Genomic DNA, 14,466 nt, shown 5'->3' with positions numbered 1-14,466 from the left:
AAGCACCTTTCTGCAATATTATTCACCTTTTCCCCCCTGCAGATAAAGATTACATCTAAACCAAAAGAAATTATAGATGAGAAGCTGTTTTATTTTGTTTAATCCTACATAATCTTAAATTTTTCAGTTTATGCCAAAGTGATTTTATTGAAAGACCATAAGCTAGGAGACCTGAGTGTGCATCCCAATTCTGCCATCTCAGTCTCTGAAGTTCAGTTTCTTCCTTGACCAAAATGGAAACATTACCTATTACAGGCTTCCTGTGAACTTTAATGATAATATAGGTGACTGACTATATGAGTGCCTGACATACAACACTGGTACTTGATGAACGTCAATTTATTTTTTGCCCTCTGCCCTTATATCAAGCTAAAACTAATAATTTAGAACTGCAGCATAAAATTATTTTTTTAAATAATAGTTTATCTAGTCTTTGTAATACTCATAAATCTGACCGCATACACAAATTTATTCTTATTCAGTGCTGAAAGATAGATTCTTTATCCATGACACTGAATACAGAAAAGAACACAATATGAGGACATTGTGAGTCAGATTCCAGAAGGTTGAAACTTTTTAAAAACCTTTTATCACTAAAAGCAGCCTAATATAACCACATTTCTGCCCAAGTAAACAGTGGCCAGTTTTCAACCTGGCACCAAGTACTTGCCGAGAAGCTACTCTTAACATTGCTATCAAATTTACCCAGAGCTTTGGTAGCCTAATAATTAATACATAGTAAACCTGCTCCCTTTTTATAATAATACACATCTCACCTGTTCCATGAAACCTTAAAAAGCACTAATTTATTTTAATATTTAACCTACATATTCTGATTGTTTCCCAGTCATGTGTACAGTAGGTACTTAATGTGTTTCTATTTTGATGAGAATGCTTTGTCAATTGCAGTACTGAAGGACACGATGTATATGAAGCTGGCCCATGTTCTCCTCATTACTACACTTCAGGTGTGGAGCTAAGTGATTGAATCAAGTAAGTAATTCGTTCTCTTCAAATAGTGAGACAGATACAAATTGACATTAAACTCAGGTCTCCTGTTGCTCAAGATTTCTCAGACCTTAGTCTGAGAAAATCTAAAGTCTTAGTCAGCAGCCTTTCTCAAACAGTTCACCAAGTGTGAATTTATTCATTCATTTCTAAGGAGTCACTGAGCCTCCTCCAGAACGGTCAGGAAGCATTGCAGTCCAAGATTTAAGAGAAGAAACTTCTGGTTTGGGAGACAGTGAGGTGACAGAGAATGGTAGTCAGAGCTAGCTAGCTCTCCTCCACTCTCCTAATATTTACTAATGGAAATCTTATTAATCTTCAAGAATTTCTCTCAACTCCCAGTAAGAAAATACCTCTGGGAAAGAACCACACCTTAAAATCCTATCTACTAATTTAATGAATGCAGGCCATCTGAAGAAGACAAAAAGAAATGCCCATAGGGAAGACCAAAGAGTATTAAAAAAGAAAATTAAAACCTTAGCCTCTTACACTTTATATTGTCCAAAGGCCTTGGTGTTCATGGATCTCTTTACTACTCCAAGCACAGTACTACTGAAACCATCTTGGGGTCCATAGTCTAAAATCAATGTATTTCATGTCAAAATCTGTTGTATTACCCAGAAGCTGCCATTTTTTTTTCTTAGAACACACCACTAAAAGAAAAAAAAAAATCTTTCCCTATTATATAGTCTCTCCTTTCCTAATTTCTGCAGGGGAGACAACTATTTTTGAGCACAGAGAATGTGATACTGATATTGTCATAAATATGCTCTTCTTCAAAACCATAAGAAACCACACGTGGGCACACACGCTCATACACACATGCATGCCTTCCTCCTTTCCCTGCCTTTATTATTTTACCACTTCTATTTTCAATTCAAGTTAAAATGTGATATAGATGAAAAGCAAAGAAACTCAGGACATACGTTTCAAAGCTTACTTGGGTACTTACATGTACCTGAGTCCTGTTCTGCTTTGCTCTATCCTAGGGTCTTTTCTATTCACAGAAAAATTCTACATATTATAAACCTAGATAGTTTGTCCTGCATTTATAAAAATTCTTACTATTATTGGACTACTAGATATGAGAGCATATTCCAGAGCAAATTAGTGAATTAATATATTCTTATAGTCTACATTTTAGCTATTTTAAGCTTAAAAATTTTTTAAATTCCTGGCTTGAATTTTCCATTGGCTTTCCACTACCCTCAGAATAAAGTCCCCAATCCTTAGGGTGACCTATGTGATCTGGTCCTTGCCTGCCTCTTCTCTAACGTTTCCAGAAGTCAGCACTCTAGCCACAGTGACCTTCTCTCAGGTCCTTGAATGGGTGGTGTTCTTTTCTACTCAGAGCCATTACACAAGCTGTTCCCTTATCTAGATAACTCTTCTTCCTTCTTATGCTTCAAGCCTAAACTTGAACTTCTCTGGAAAAATCTTCTCTGCCCCACCTCCCATCAAGCTAGGTTAGCTACACCTATTACATATTCCCATAACACCCTGCCCATCTTCTTCATGGCATTTGTCATATTTGTAATTATTCAGTGTCTGTTCCCTCCAGTTGGCTGTAAGCTCTGTAGTGCAAACACTGTACCTGTTTTGCTCACTACTGTATTATCACTCCACTACCAGGGTTGCTGATACAAGGGTGCTCAATAGATGTTTGTTGAATCAATTAATCTTGGGAAAAAAAGTAGAAATTTGGACCACGACTTTCATATAAATGCTTAAAATTTCTGAAGACCTTCCTATGGAATATAGAGGTCATTACTAAGCAATAAGAAAAGAACTTCAACCCATCTGAGGAATCTATTGTATTTAACATGATGAAAGTTTTAATTAGATGAAATTTACTTAGGCAATGAGTAAAGAGCACACATAAGATTATGGGTAACTCATCAATTATCTCACCACAAAGTCTCATACTTCAATGTAGGAAAAAAGTCTTCAGTGTCCAAGTCACTTTTATTTAACCTTTATGTTTTCTAATTTGGGAATAGGGGAAGCAGTTAACTCTCTTATTATGTGGCAAAAGAAAAAACACTGCTGGGGAAGATGGCAAGAGAGAAGACAGTTTATCAGCTAGGTTGGAAAATAGGATAGAAAAATTAGATTTAAAAATTCAGAGGGTTCTTCCCTGGTGGTGCAGTGGTTGAGAGTCCGCCTGCCGATGCATGGGACACGGGTTCGTGCTACGGTCCGGGAAGATCCCACATGCCACGGAGTGGCTGGGCCCGTGAGCCATGGCCGCTGAGCCTGCGCGTCCGGAGCCTGTGCTCCGCAACGGGAGAGGCCACAAGAGTGAGAGGCCCACCAAAAAAAAAAAAAAGTAAGAAAGAAAGAAAGAAAATTGGATTAGAGTGTAGAATGGAAAGCTCAGTGATCTTTGTGTTTCTCACCAGAAAAGTGTTTATAAATTCTGACCTTATTATTGTTATTTTTTTCTCCTGTAATGGGATAGTGCTAAATAAATTTAATGTAAGTTTCTTAAAGAAAGGGCCATTTGCAATTTCAAAGTAAATGAGATATTTAAGTTATATTTCTGGAGGCAGGCATGTTCTCCAAGTTCAATTAAATAATGTGTATAACATACCTAGGCTGTGCCAGGCACTTAGTAGGCAGTCAACAGGTGGTGCTGCTCTTGTTATGCATGTAAGGTAAATTAGAGCTTCCCACACTCAGCTTCACACTCTAATTAATGTAGATTAAACTGGTTTTTTTAAATAAAACACAGAATGTTGTAAAATTGCATTTGGAGAGAGAGGTACACAGCATGCTGCCTTAAAACTGTATGACTAGTTGTATCACGTGACCAAGTATAAACTGCCAAGAGAGAAAACAGCTTTCATCTACTTACAGAGAATGTCTCAGTTCACTAGGAGTCTTATACTTGGATGAGATGAGATCCAAGGTCTGGCAAAACTGAAGAAGATAAGGAGGCTCATGAGGAGTGAAACCACCTGCTTGTGCGTTCCCTGCCCTCTTTCAGACTGACAATTCTGGCAGGCTCTCTGGCTCACTCTCTCTCATTGTCTTGCTGTCTCAACCACTGTCTGCAAGCTTTCCTTTATGGTCCCCAAGGTGATCCAATCCTTTGTCCAAGAGGATGTGCATGGTTTTAGTTCTTTAATAATAGCCCTACGGTAAACCTATAAGGCATGCCAACTATTGGGATGCCAACACTTCCAAAATGTAGGTGGCAGTGGCCTGGATGTTACAGAAGGTAATTAGTTTGTAGAAAGCAAAGTTGAAACTTACTTTTCTGTAAGTATTTGTGGGACAGCTAAATTGTAGCATTAAAGCACAATAGGAATTTTAGGTAAAGAGTTTAGGGTCTATAAGGAATGTTCAAGTGATGATCAATTCCTATCTTTCTCTGCTCTTTCAAGACAAATCTAAATCTAAATCAATCCTTTACCTCTGGGAACCTTAATCGGGTTGTATCCTGATACCAAGGAGAAAGCTTGATGAGTTATGGATCTTCTAGCATTTTAGTATTCATTTACTCACTTTTTCATTCACTCAATCATCAAGAATATATTGCGAATTTTCTATGTATTGGGTCACATGCTAGTCACTGGGGTGCAAATGGTGAACAATACAGTCTTGCTCTCAGGGCTTAAAGCTTAGACGAGAATTAAGGGGCAGTTATACTACAGAGTGATAAAGCTGTTAGAGGTCTTTGGAACCATTCCACCTGGAGATCAAGTGAAGACATGCAATCGGATAATCCACTTAAGTGTCCTGGTCAACTGCAAAGTCCTTTAGAATGAGATTTTGCAGAGTTAACTTTTTCAAATTCTATTTCCCAGCAGCAAAAGAAATATATATAGTTCAACCGCCAGAAAAGTGATGGAAAACCATAGCTGAAAGTATTCTAGACTAAAATATGCCTGAAAGATACAAACTATGTAACTCTATGTCATAGTTATATTTAAGTTAATATAACTTATATAAGTTCTATACTGCAGTATATATAAAGTATAACTCTGACATAGAATTGCATAGAAAATGGGCAGAAATACAACATAATACTAAGAGCAGTTGTTTTTGTGAGGCAAATTATTTGTGGGTGGCTTTTATTTCTTACATTTTTCAACATCTCCCACCAACCAAAAAGCTAAGCAAATTTCACTGTTTTGGCGGTTGCTGTGGTTGTTGGGAATTTCATTGTTTGTCATTGTTTTTAAAGAATACCTGAACTATCTGCCAAGTTACAGAAGCCTGAGAGCAACATTGGAAACTGAATAGGAAAAAGATTAAAAATAGATCTAATAGCTTTTCACATACTGGTGATTGAAAAAAAAAGACTTCATCAGAGACAATTCCTAACGCATTTCCTATGGCTCACTCTAACACAATATCAGGTACTGATTCTTTTGTACAAAAGCTGATGAGAGTGATCATCTTTGAATACATCATTACTGACCTTCTTTGGCAATTTTGGATCTACTGGGAACCATCATAGCCTGAGAAGGATGAAATGCCCTAGATGGGATTCACAAAAGAATCACTTTACATAATAAAAGTCTAAAATCAAACCTTTACTTAACCTTTTTGCCTTCTCTTACCTTTATAATTCTCTTCTCCTCGTCCCTCAACTTTAGGTCACACCTGACCCCTCCCAGTTGTATAACAGCCTGTATTTCCTCCTTTCTCTGGAATGTGACCAGTCAGGAAACTCAACATTTGCTTTTTTTTTTTCCTATTTATGGGTGAGAAAGAAAAAGAGAGGCAGGAAAACTGAATTGAGAAAGAAGAAAGAGCAGGGAAAGAGAAAAAGAAAACTATAAAGTCTGGAGGAAGAGAAAGAAGAGATGCATGAGCAAAGAAGCACACTGCCTGGTGGTAGTAATAGTTGTGTTTTATATATATATATATATATATATATATATATATATATATTCTTTTTTTTTTTTTTGCTGTACGCGGGCCTCTCACTGTTGTGGCCTCTCCCGTTGCGGAGCACAGGCTCCGGACGCGCAGGCTCAGCAACCATGGCTCACGGGCCCAGCCGCTCTGCGGCATGTGGGATCTTCCCGGACCAGGGCACGAACCCGTGTCCCCTGCATCGGCAGGCAGACTCTCAACCACTGCGCCACCAGGGAAACCTATAGTTGTTAGACACTTATCTATTAGAACCTACTTTCCATGAGGGACGCTAAGAAATGACTAGATCCCCAGTCTGAATTAAAAACAAGAAAGGGACTTGGCGACCTCTGAAATATACTTTCAGACTCAGTAATCTCTATCTGCTGAATAGGACATCCCTGGTTCTTGTTGACTGGCAAGTTCGAGATGATTCCCTTTAATGATCCAGTTCAAAAAGGCTGATATAGACCATGAGAAACTTTGTATTGCCATTTTAAAAGCTGATATTCTCCAAAACAAAATATATCATATGAATTTGACCCTTGGGTACCATGCGAGTGTTACCCTTCTCTTACCTCTTACCCATATGATAAGAGTGAAAACACCAATTTAAAACAAATCATTACAAAGCAGTGCAGTCCAGACAGCTGTTAAACTGCTAGACACTCTGCAGAAAATCCTCTTTTACCCCTTAGATGATTTTGAGATCACTAGGAACCTTCTAACTAAATCTAACAATCTAACAATTGTAAGTTTTTATTCTTTTAAACTTTCTGTTCTATTGGGTAATACTAATATGTTTCCTTTACCAAAAATGTTTTTACCTTGAATCCAATGACATTTTAATTTTTTTTATTCTACTACCTTAACCTCATCTTTAATTCATTATGCTGCTATCGCTCTAGTGGTATGTAATAAATACTTGGCTATAAATATGCCATAAATGGAAATATAATGGCAGAACTTGGTCATTTATTGGCTGTGAGAGAGGGAGGGGAAGAAATCCAGGAGACTCCCAGGTTTCTGCTTGGGAAACTGAATGAAAATAGAAAACATAAGCGAAGAAATAGTTTGGAGAGATGAATGGATGTGGAGATAATGATTTTGTTGTGGACATGTTGAACTGTAGTTGTCTGGAGTTGAGAGATCTTGAGGATCTGGAGAACTTGAGAGAAATTTCAGCTAGAGTTGTGAATTTGGGAGTCATCAGCGTGTAGATGGTAACTAAAGATGCTTGAGTGGTTTCAGAAAGCTTGCCTATAAAATGAGAGAGCTAGGAGAGGTTTTGTCTTACGAAGAGGTGAGAGCCTTCAGCAGAAAAGATCCAGGATAGAAGAATAAAAGATAAGAGAGGCTGAGTAGTTAGGAATGTGGTTTCTGAGGAAATGGGAAGAGATAGACTTTCAGGACACACCAGCAGAGATGGAAATCTCTTTTCCGGTAGAATAATAATGAGATGGTAAATTGTGGAGTTTCTCCCCCCACCCCCAATGTTTTCTTTTATCCCTTGCCCTTTAGGATTTTAAAACTTCAGGTTACAAAGTCACATAGGCTCTGAAGAATTCAGGACAAAGACTGATGATTTAAGGGTAAGGCTTTCAGCAGCAGAATATATTAAAAGTTCCTCAAATTCATGAGCACAGAAAATCAGAGAGGAGAGAAAAACAAAGGGACTTTGTGCTCTGCCTCCCATCCTTCGCCAGAAGCCTGAGGAGATTTATAGAGATTCTTAATAGGTTTCTGGCATTTGAGAACAGAAGCAACCTCAATCCCTATTACTGAGTAAAGCCAAAGAAGGTAGCAAGACCACAGAGTTCCTCGCATCCAGAAAGGCAGAGGAAAATAGTCAAAATGGTATTGTGAGCTATGCTTTGAATCTCCACATCTTCTCCAAGAACTCCAATCACAAAAACTTTTTTTTTTTTTTAATTAAGAGATGTCTCTGGGTTCATTCACAAGATAATCATCTCTAGGTAACAGAAATGAAAAAGCAGCACCACTAGGTTAGTAAAGCTAGAGCTGTGACCCTGATGGTCTTCTGGGTCTGGAAGCAAGTAGAAGTTGGCTAGGAGTTTGAATTCCTCAGAGCAGTGGGGATCAACAGCACCCCATACAGGGTGTGGCACATTAGGCAGGCTCACTGTGAAACTGGGATTTGGGAAAAGCTTCCAAATGATTTCCACCCTGACCTAGAGTTTAAAAAACAAAATAAATAAACAAACAAAACCCCTACCTATCTGTGGGGGTGGAAGGAAGAATAGAAATCAGTGCACACAGGACTTATGCCGGTCTGCTTTCCTGCCTAGAGGACAGATCTGTTATCTTCCCCAATATCCCTGAGGGTCAGGAGTCCTGTGACACCTAGTTCTGGACTAGGGGGTCTCCGCATCTACATGGAGGCTACACTAAAACAGCAAATGGAGTGGAATAGGTAGAAAGATAAAGCTACCATTTAAGATGAGCTGCAAATTACAATTCACACACAAGGCAAGTTAATGCTAAAAACATTAACCAACCTCTCAACTTAGTTTTGTTTAATTGATCTGTGAGTTTCTAATAAAATTATATTAAAACTTGCCAATATTATTGTTGATCTACTTTTTTTTTCTTATAATTCGTTACTTTTTGTTTAATTTCATGGTTATACGGTTAGCTGGATAGAACTTCTTGGTGATTTTTAAATTTTTATCATTTTTAATACAATTTTAATCATTATGTAATGTCTTTTTATCCTTATCAATACTTGCTTTAAGCAGTTATTTTATCTGACACTCGTATTCTACTATAACTTTTTTTTTGGTTAGCATTTGCTTGCTATAACTTTTTACTTTATTTTCAACCTTTCTATGCTATTTTATTATTGGCACATCTTTTGTAAACAGCAGGTAGCTGGGTTTTCTTTTTTTATTCCTGACAGTCTCTGTTGTTTAACTGGAAAGTTCAATTCATATGAGTATGATCTATTTAAAATTACCTCTACCATCTCTACCATTTACTTTTGATTTTCTGTTTACAATGCTTTCTCCTTGTTTTATTCGTTTGCTTACCTTAACTGCTTTTGTTGAATTGATAACTTTTCAAATTCTCTTACTTTTACCTCTGCTAATTTGGAAACTATAGATTATATTTTGCCTATGCCATAAGCAGCTACTCTTAAATTTTTAAATGTATACTTAACTATTTATTTTCCTAACAATTTATAGTTTTTAAAATACAACTATCCTTCTGCCCCAACAAGGCTGTGTTTTAGCTACCAAATGTATTGAGCAGTTATTGCTATCTAGAATTTTAGTTCCATATTTATTAGAACATAACATAAAAGTTACTATACAATCAATGTATAATTAGATTTATCAATCTAATTTATCAATTTTTGTGTTTACCACTTGTTTCTTTAATACCACATTTTCATTGTGAACTCACTTTTCTTTTTGCTGCAATACATCATTTAGTAATTCATTCAATAAAATTTTATGGCTGGTAAACTCAGGTTTTTTTTTTTTTTTTGTAAACTCAGGTTTGAAAGAAAAGTTTTCTGTTTCACCATTATTCTTGAATTATAGCTTAGCCAGGTATAGAAGTCTATGTTGCCAGTTATTTTCCCCTCAGTGCTTTGGAATTATTACCATGTTGACCTCTGGTATCCTTTGTTGGTGATGAGAATTCTGTTGTCTTAATTATCATTCTTTTATGGATAATCTGTGTTTTCTCTTTGGTGGCTTTTGAAATTTTCTCTCTATTCTCAGTGTTAGGCATCTTCACTACAGTGCATCTGGATATGAATTTCTTTTCTTTTTAAATTCTTTTTTGTACTTAATAACTGCTTTTCTTTCAAAAACTTTAGAAAATTCTTAGCATCATCTCTCCAAATATGACTTCCGCCATACCGTTTATTCTCTTCCTAAAACTACTAATTAGGTGCATCCTTCATGTATTCTATGTATTGCTGTGTAACAAACCACTCCAGAACATAGTGACATGAAACAATAACCATTTTATTAACCTCCAATATTCTGTATGATAGGAATTTGGATAGGTACTTCAGGGAGAGCTTGACTCTGCTTCATGATGTCCAGGGTGTCAAATGAGAAGACTTGAACAGCTGGTGGTCACTTGAATGGCTGTTCTTTTTTTCATTCACATGTCTAGGCTACAATGACAAAGGTAGACTGGAGTACCTACACATGCCTTCTCCATGTGCTTTGGGTTTCCTCACACTGTAGTGGCCTCATGGTAATCATACTACTTCCATGGCAGCTCAGGGCTCCAATAGTGACTCTTCCAGAAAACAAGGCAAAAGCTACATAGACTTTTATTATCTAGGCTCAAAAATCACATAGTATCACTTCCATCTTACTTAGTCAAACCTGCCCAGATTGGGGAGTACAGGGGCTAGACCCATCTCTTAATAGAAGGAGTATCAAAGAATCTGTGGCTGTAATTTTAAACTGCCACAATACAGCTTAAAATACATGCTATAACAGGGAACTATATTCAATATCCTGTGATAAACCATAATGGAAAATAATATAAAAAAAGTCTGTCTGTGTATAACTGAGTCACTTTGCTCTACAGCAGAGATTGGCACAGCATCATAAATCAAGTATACTGCAATTTTAAAAATAAATAAATAATAAAATATATGCTATATTCTACATGAATTCCATAGATTAATCTTCTAATTCAATAATTCTTAATAAACTGGGAGAGGGTAATCCCTTCACAATGTGTGTGTGTATCAAATCATCACAATGTACACTTTAAATGTCTTATGAATTTGTCAGTTAAACCTCTAACAAAGCTGAAATAATTCATTCTCTGACTGTAACGAGTTTAGAGTTTATCTCATTGAATATTTTTATCACAATGAATGTTTTTCTATTTAGTTATTTTTCATTTTCATCTTTCCTTAATTCATATCTTCTTGTTTCTTAAGCTTTTATATATTTTTTTAGGTATTTTATTTTTTAACTCTTTGAATGCATTTATTGTAAAGTCATTTTAAGATTACTTGCCAATATGGACTTCTATTCCAGTGGGAATGGATCATCTTCAGGGAACAGAGATTTCTATAATATTTTTTAAATTGAAATGTAGTTGATTTACAATGTTATATTAGTTTCAGGTGTACAGCAAAGTGATTCAGTTTTATATATATAAATATGTATTCTTTCTCAGATTCTTTTCCATTATAGGTTGTTACAAGATATTGAATATAGTTTCCTGTGCTATACAGTAGGACCTTTTTGTTTATCTATTTTATATATAGCAATGTATATCTGTTAATCCCAAGCTCCTAATTTATTCCTCCTCCCCTTTCCCCTTTGGTAACCATAAGTTTGTTTTCTATGTCTGTGAGTCTACTTCTGTTTTGTAAATAAGTTAATTTGTATCATTTTTTTAGATTTCACATATAAGTGATATCATATGATATTTGTCTTTCTCTGTCTGACTTACTTTACTTAGTATGATAATCTCTAGGCCTATCCATGTTGCAAATGGCAACACTTTATTCTTTTTTATGGCTGAGTAATATTCCATTGTATATATGTACCACATCTTCTTTATCTATTCATCTGTCAATGGACATTTAGGTTGCTTCCATGTCTTGTCTATTGTAAATAATGCTGCTATGAACATTGGGGTACATGTATCTTTTCTAATTAGAGGTTTTGTCTTTTCTGGATATATGCCCAGAAGAGGATCATTTAGTAACTATGTTTTTAGTTTTTTAAGGAACCTCCATACTGTTCTCCATAGTGGCTGCACCAGTTTACATTCCCACCAACAGTGTAGGAGGGTTCCCTTTTCTCCATAACCTCTCCAGCATTTATTATTTGTAGACTTTTTGATGATGGCCATTCTGACCAGTGTTAGGTGATACCTCATTGAAGTTTTCATTTGTATTTCTCTAATCATTAGTGATATTGAACATCTTTTTATGTGCCCATTGGCCATCTGTATATCTTCTTTGGAGAATATAATATATTATATACCCACATATATAAAAACCCTCCACCTAACAAATAGAGAATTCACATTCTTCTCAAACACACATCAAACATTTATAAAATTTGACCAGATATTTTAATGAATCACTATAGTACAGACCACATTCTGTGATCAGAATTTAGTTGAATTAGAAATTCTCATATGTTTGAATACTTAAAAGCACATTCCTAAATAACTCATGATTTAAATAAAAAATTGCACACCATTTAGAAAAGAAAAACAAAGAAAATACATGATAAAACTTGGGTAATACAGATAAAGCAGTCATTTGAAAGAAAGTTATGACATTAAATGCATTTATTAAAAATTATTTCAGGGGCTTCCCTGGTGGCGCAGTGGTTAAGAATCCGCCTGCCAGTGCAGGAGTCACGGGTTCAAGCCCTGATCCGGGAAGATCCCACATGCCACGGAGCAACTAAGCCCGTGCGCCACAACTACTGAGACTGCACTCTAGAGCCCGCGACCACAGCTACTGAAGCCTGCATGCCTAGAGCCCGTGCTTCACAACAAGAGAAGCCACTGCAGTGAGAAGCCTGCACACCACAACAAAGAGTAGCCCCCACTCTCCTCAACCAGAGAAAAGCCTACATGCAGCAACAAAGACCCAACACAGCCAAAAATAAAATAAAATAAAATAAATTAAAAAAAAATTATTTCAAGTGAATGAACTAAGCGTTCACTTCAAGGACCGGGGAAATGAATAGAGTCAACCTCCCCAAAATACCGTTGATCAATGAATCCGAAAGCTGATCCTTTGAGAACACCAATAAAACAAATTTCTAGCAAGCCACATTGAGAAGAAGATAGCACAAATAATATTAGAAATTCACCCCTGCACCTGGTGATTTGGGACCCATGGAATGGTGTGACTAGGCAGTATAACTCCAATGGGGCTGCATTTGCCTGCACACCTTCACCAAGCTACTCAGCCCCACGAGTGTCCAGCCTTAGGACCCAATCCAGCTATGGGGCTAGATGACGTGATTCCAGGTTATGTCACCACCTCTGAACAAATTTTGTAAGAATTTCTGTCTCGAGTTCACCCAACTCCTTTTCTGCCTCCGCTGCCACCATGGTGCCCATGAAAAAGCTTGTGGTGAAGGGGGGCAAAAAAAAGAAGCAGGTCCTGAAGTTTACTCTTGACTGCACCCATCCTGTAGAAGATGGAATCATGGATGCTGCCAATTTTGAGCAGCTTCTTCAGGAAAGAAAGTGAATGGAAAAGCTGGGAATCTTGGAGGAGGTGTCGTAACAATCGAAAGACGCAAAAGCAAGATCACTGTAACTTCCGAGATGCCTTTTTCCAAAAGGTATTTGAAATATCTCACCAAGAAATATTTGAAGAATAATCTCCGTGATTGGTTATGCAGAGTTGCTAACAGCAAAGAAAGTTACGCATTACATTACTTCCAGATTAATCAAGATGAAGAAGAGGAGAAAGATGAGGATTGAAACTCAGTTATCTGGAGTATTTTGTATGAATTTTTAAATAAAATTTAGTAAACAAACAAAAAAAAATTTCTCACTTTTTTTTTGTAATTTATCTTTATTTTTATAATGGAGTATAGCTGATTTTCAATGCTGTGTTTCTTTCTGCCGTGCATCCACTTGATTCACTTACAGAGAGACATCAATAAATTCTTTTTCAGATTCTTAAAAAAAAAAAATTCAAAGGGGGACATAATTAGAGATACAGTAGAGATTAAGAATATCATTGCTTATACTATACAATTTATAATATTGAGTGGCTTTATGTCAATAAATTGAAAACTGAGGTAAAACTTAAAATTTACCAGAAAAAAACAAATTAAAAAGTTGACTTAAGGAGAAATAGAAAATCTAAATAAATCAGTCATCAACAAAATAGATCAATAGTCCACATTCTCTCAAACCCTTCCCCCATCCCTTGCCAAAGAAACCATGCCAGGTGGTTTTACAGGTAAGTTTTACCAAATTTAATGGAACAGACAATCCCATATTATATAATTATTCCCGACAATAGAAGTAAAGATAACCCAGCTTATTTTATGCAGTTACTATGATACTGATACCAAAATAGAAGAATTCTACAGGCAAAGAAAATTATAGATGAATCTCATTTTTTTGAACACTGATATGAAAATTATGTACAGTAATTAGGAAATCAAATCCAGCAGCGTATACAGAAAAAAAAAAAACATCAAGCACAAATAAAGTTTACCTCAAATATAAAGGTGCTACTAAAATTTAAAAAGCATCTGTAATCTACTTTATTACCAGATTAAGGAAAAGGCCCATATGCTCATCTCAGTAGATACAAAAGAAACATTAGGGCTTCCCTGGTGGCGCAGTGGTTGAGAGTCCACCTGCCAATGCAGGGGACACGGGTTCGTGCCCCGGTCCAGGAAGATACCACATGCCGCAGAGCGGCTGGGCCCGTGAGCCATGGCCGCTGAGCCTGCGCGTCTGGAGCCTGTGCTCCGCAACGGGAGAGGCCACAGCACTGAGAGGCCCGCGTACCGCAAAAAAAAAAAAAAAAAAAAAAAAAAGAGTCTATGTACCAGTTCAAGGAGGGTCCAGTACCTTGAAACAAGG

At 36.6% G+C, this 14,466-nt stretch overlaps 1 protein-coding gene and 1 pseudogene across 1 annotated transcript in view; both read left to right on the top strand.

The window, feature by feature from the left end:
* Nucleotides 1-907: 907 nt before the first annotated feature.
* The window catches only part of NMNAT2 (nicotinamide nucleotide adenylyltransferase 2), a 189,799-nt gene continuing 176,240 nt past the window's right edge, over nucleotides 908-14,466 (top strand). The window contains exon 1 of the mRNA XM_060035178.1: nucleotides 908-993. The gene's annotated coding sequence lies outside the window, so the exon portion shown is untranslated. The remainder of the gene's footprint in view (nucleotides 994-14,466) is intronic.
* On the top strand, nucleotides 922-13,391 carry LOC132440210 (large ribosomal subunit protein eL22 pseudogene; annotated as a pseudogene).

This window comes from Delphinus delphis, chromosome 1 (genome assembly GCF_949987515.2).
Source record: "Delphinus delphis chromosome 1, mDelDel1.2, whole genome shotgun sequence".
NCBI lineage: Eukaryota > Metazoa > Chordata > Mammalia > Artiodactyla > Delphinidae > Delphinus > Delphinus delphis.
The sequence above is the reverse complement of the archived record's forward strand: the minus strand, read 5'-3'. Positions and strand labels throughout refer to the sequence as shown.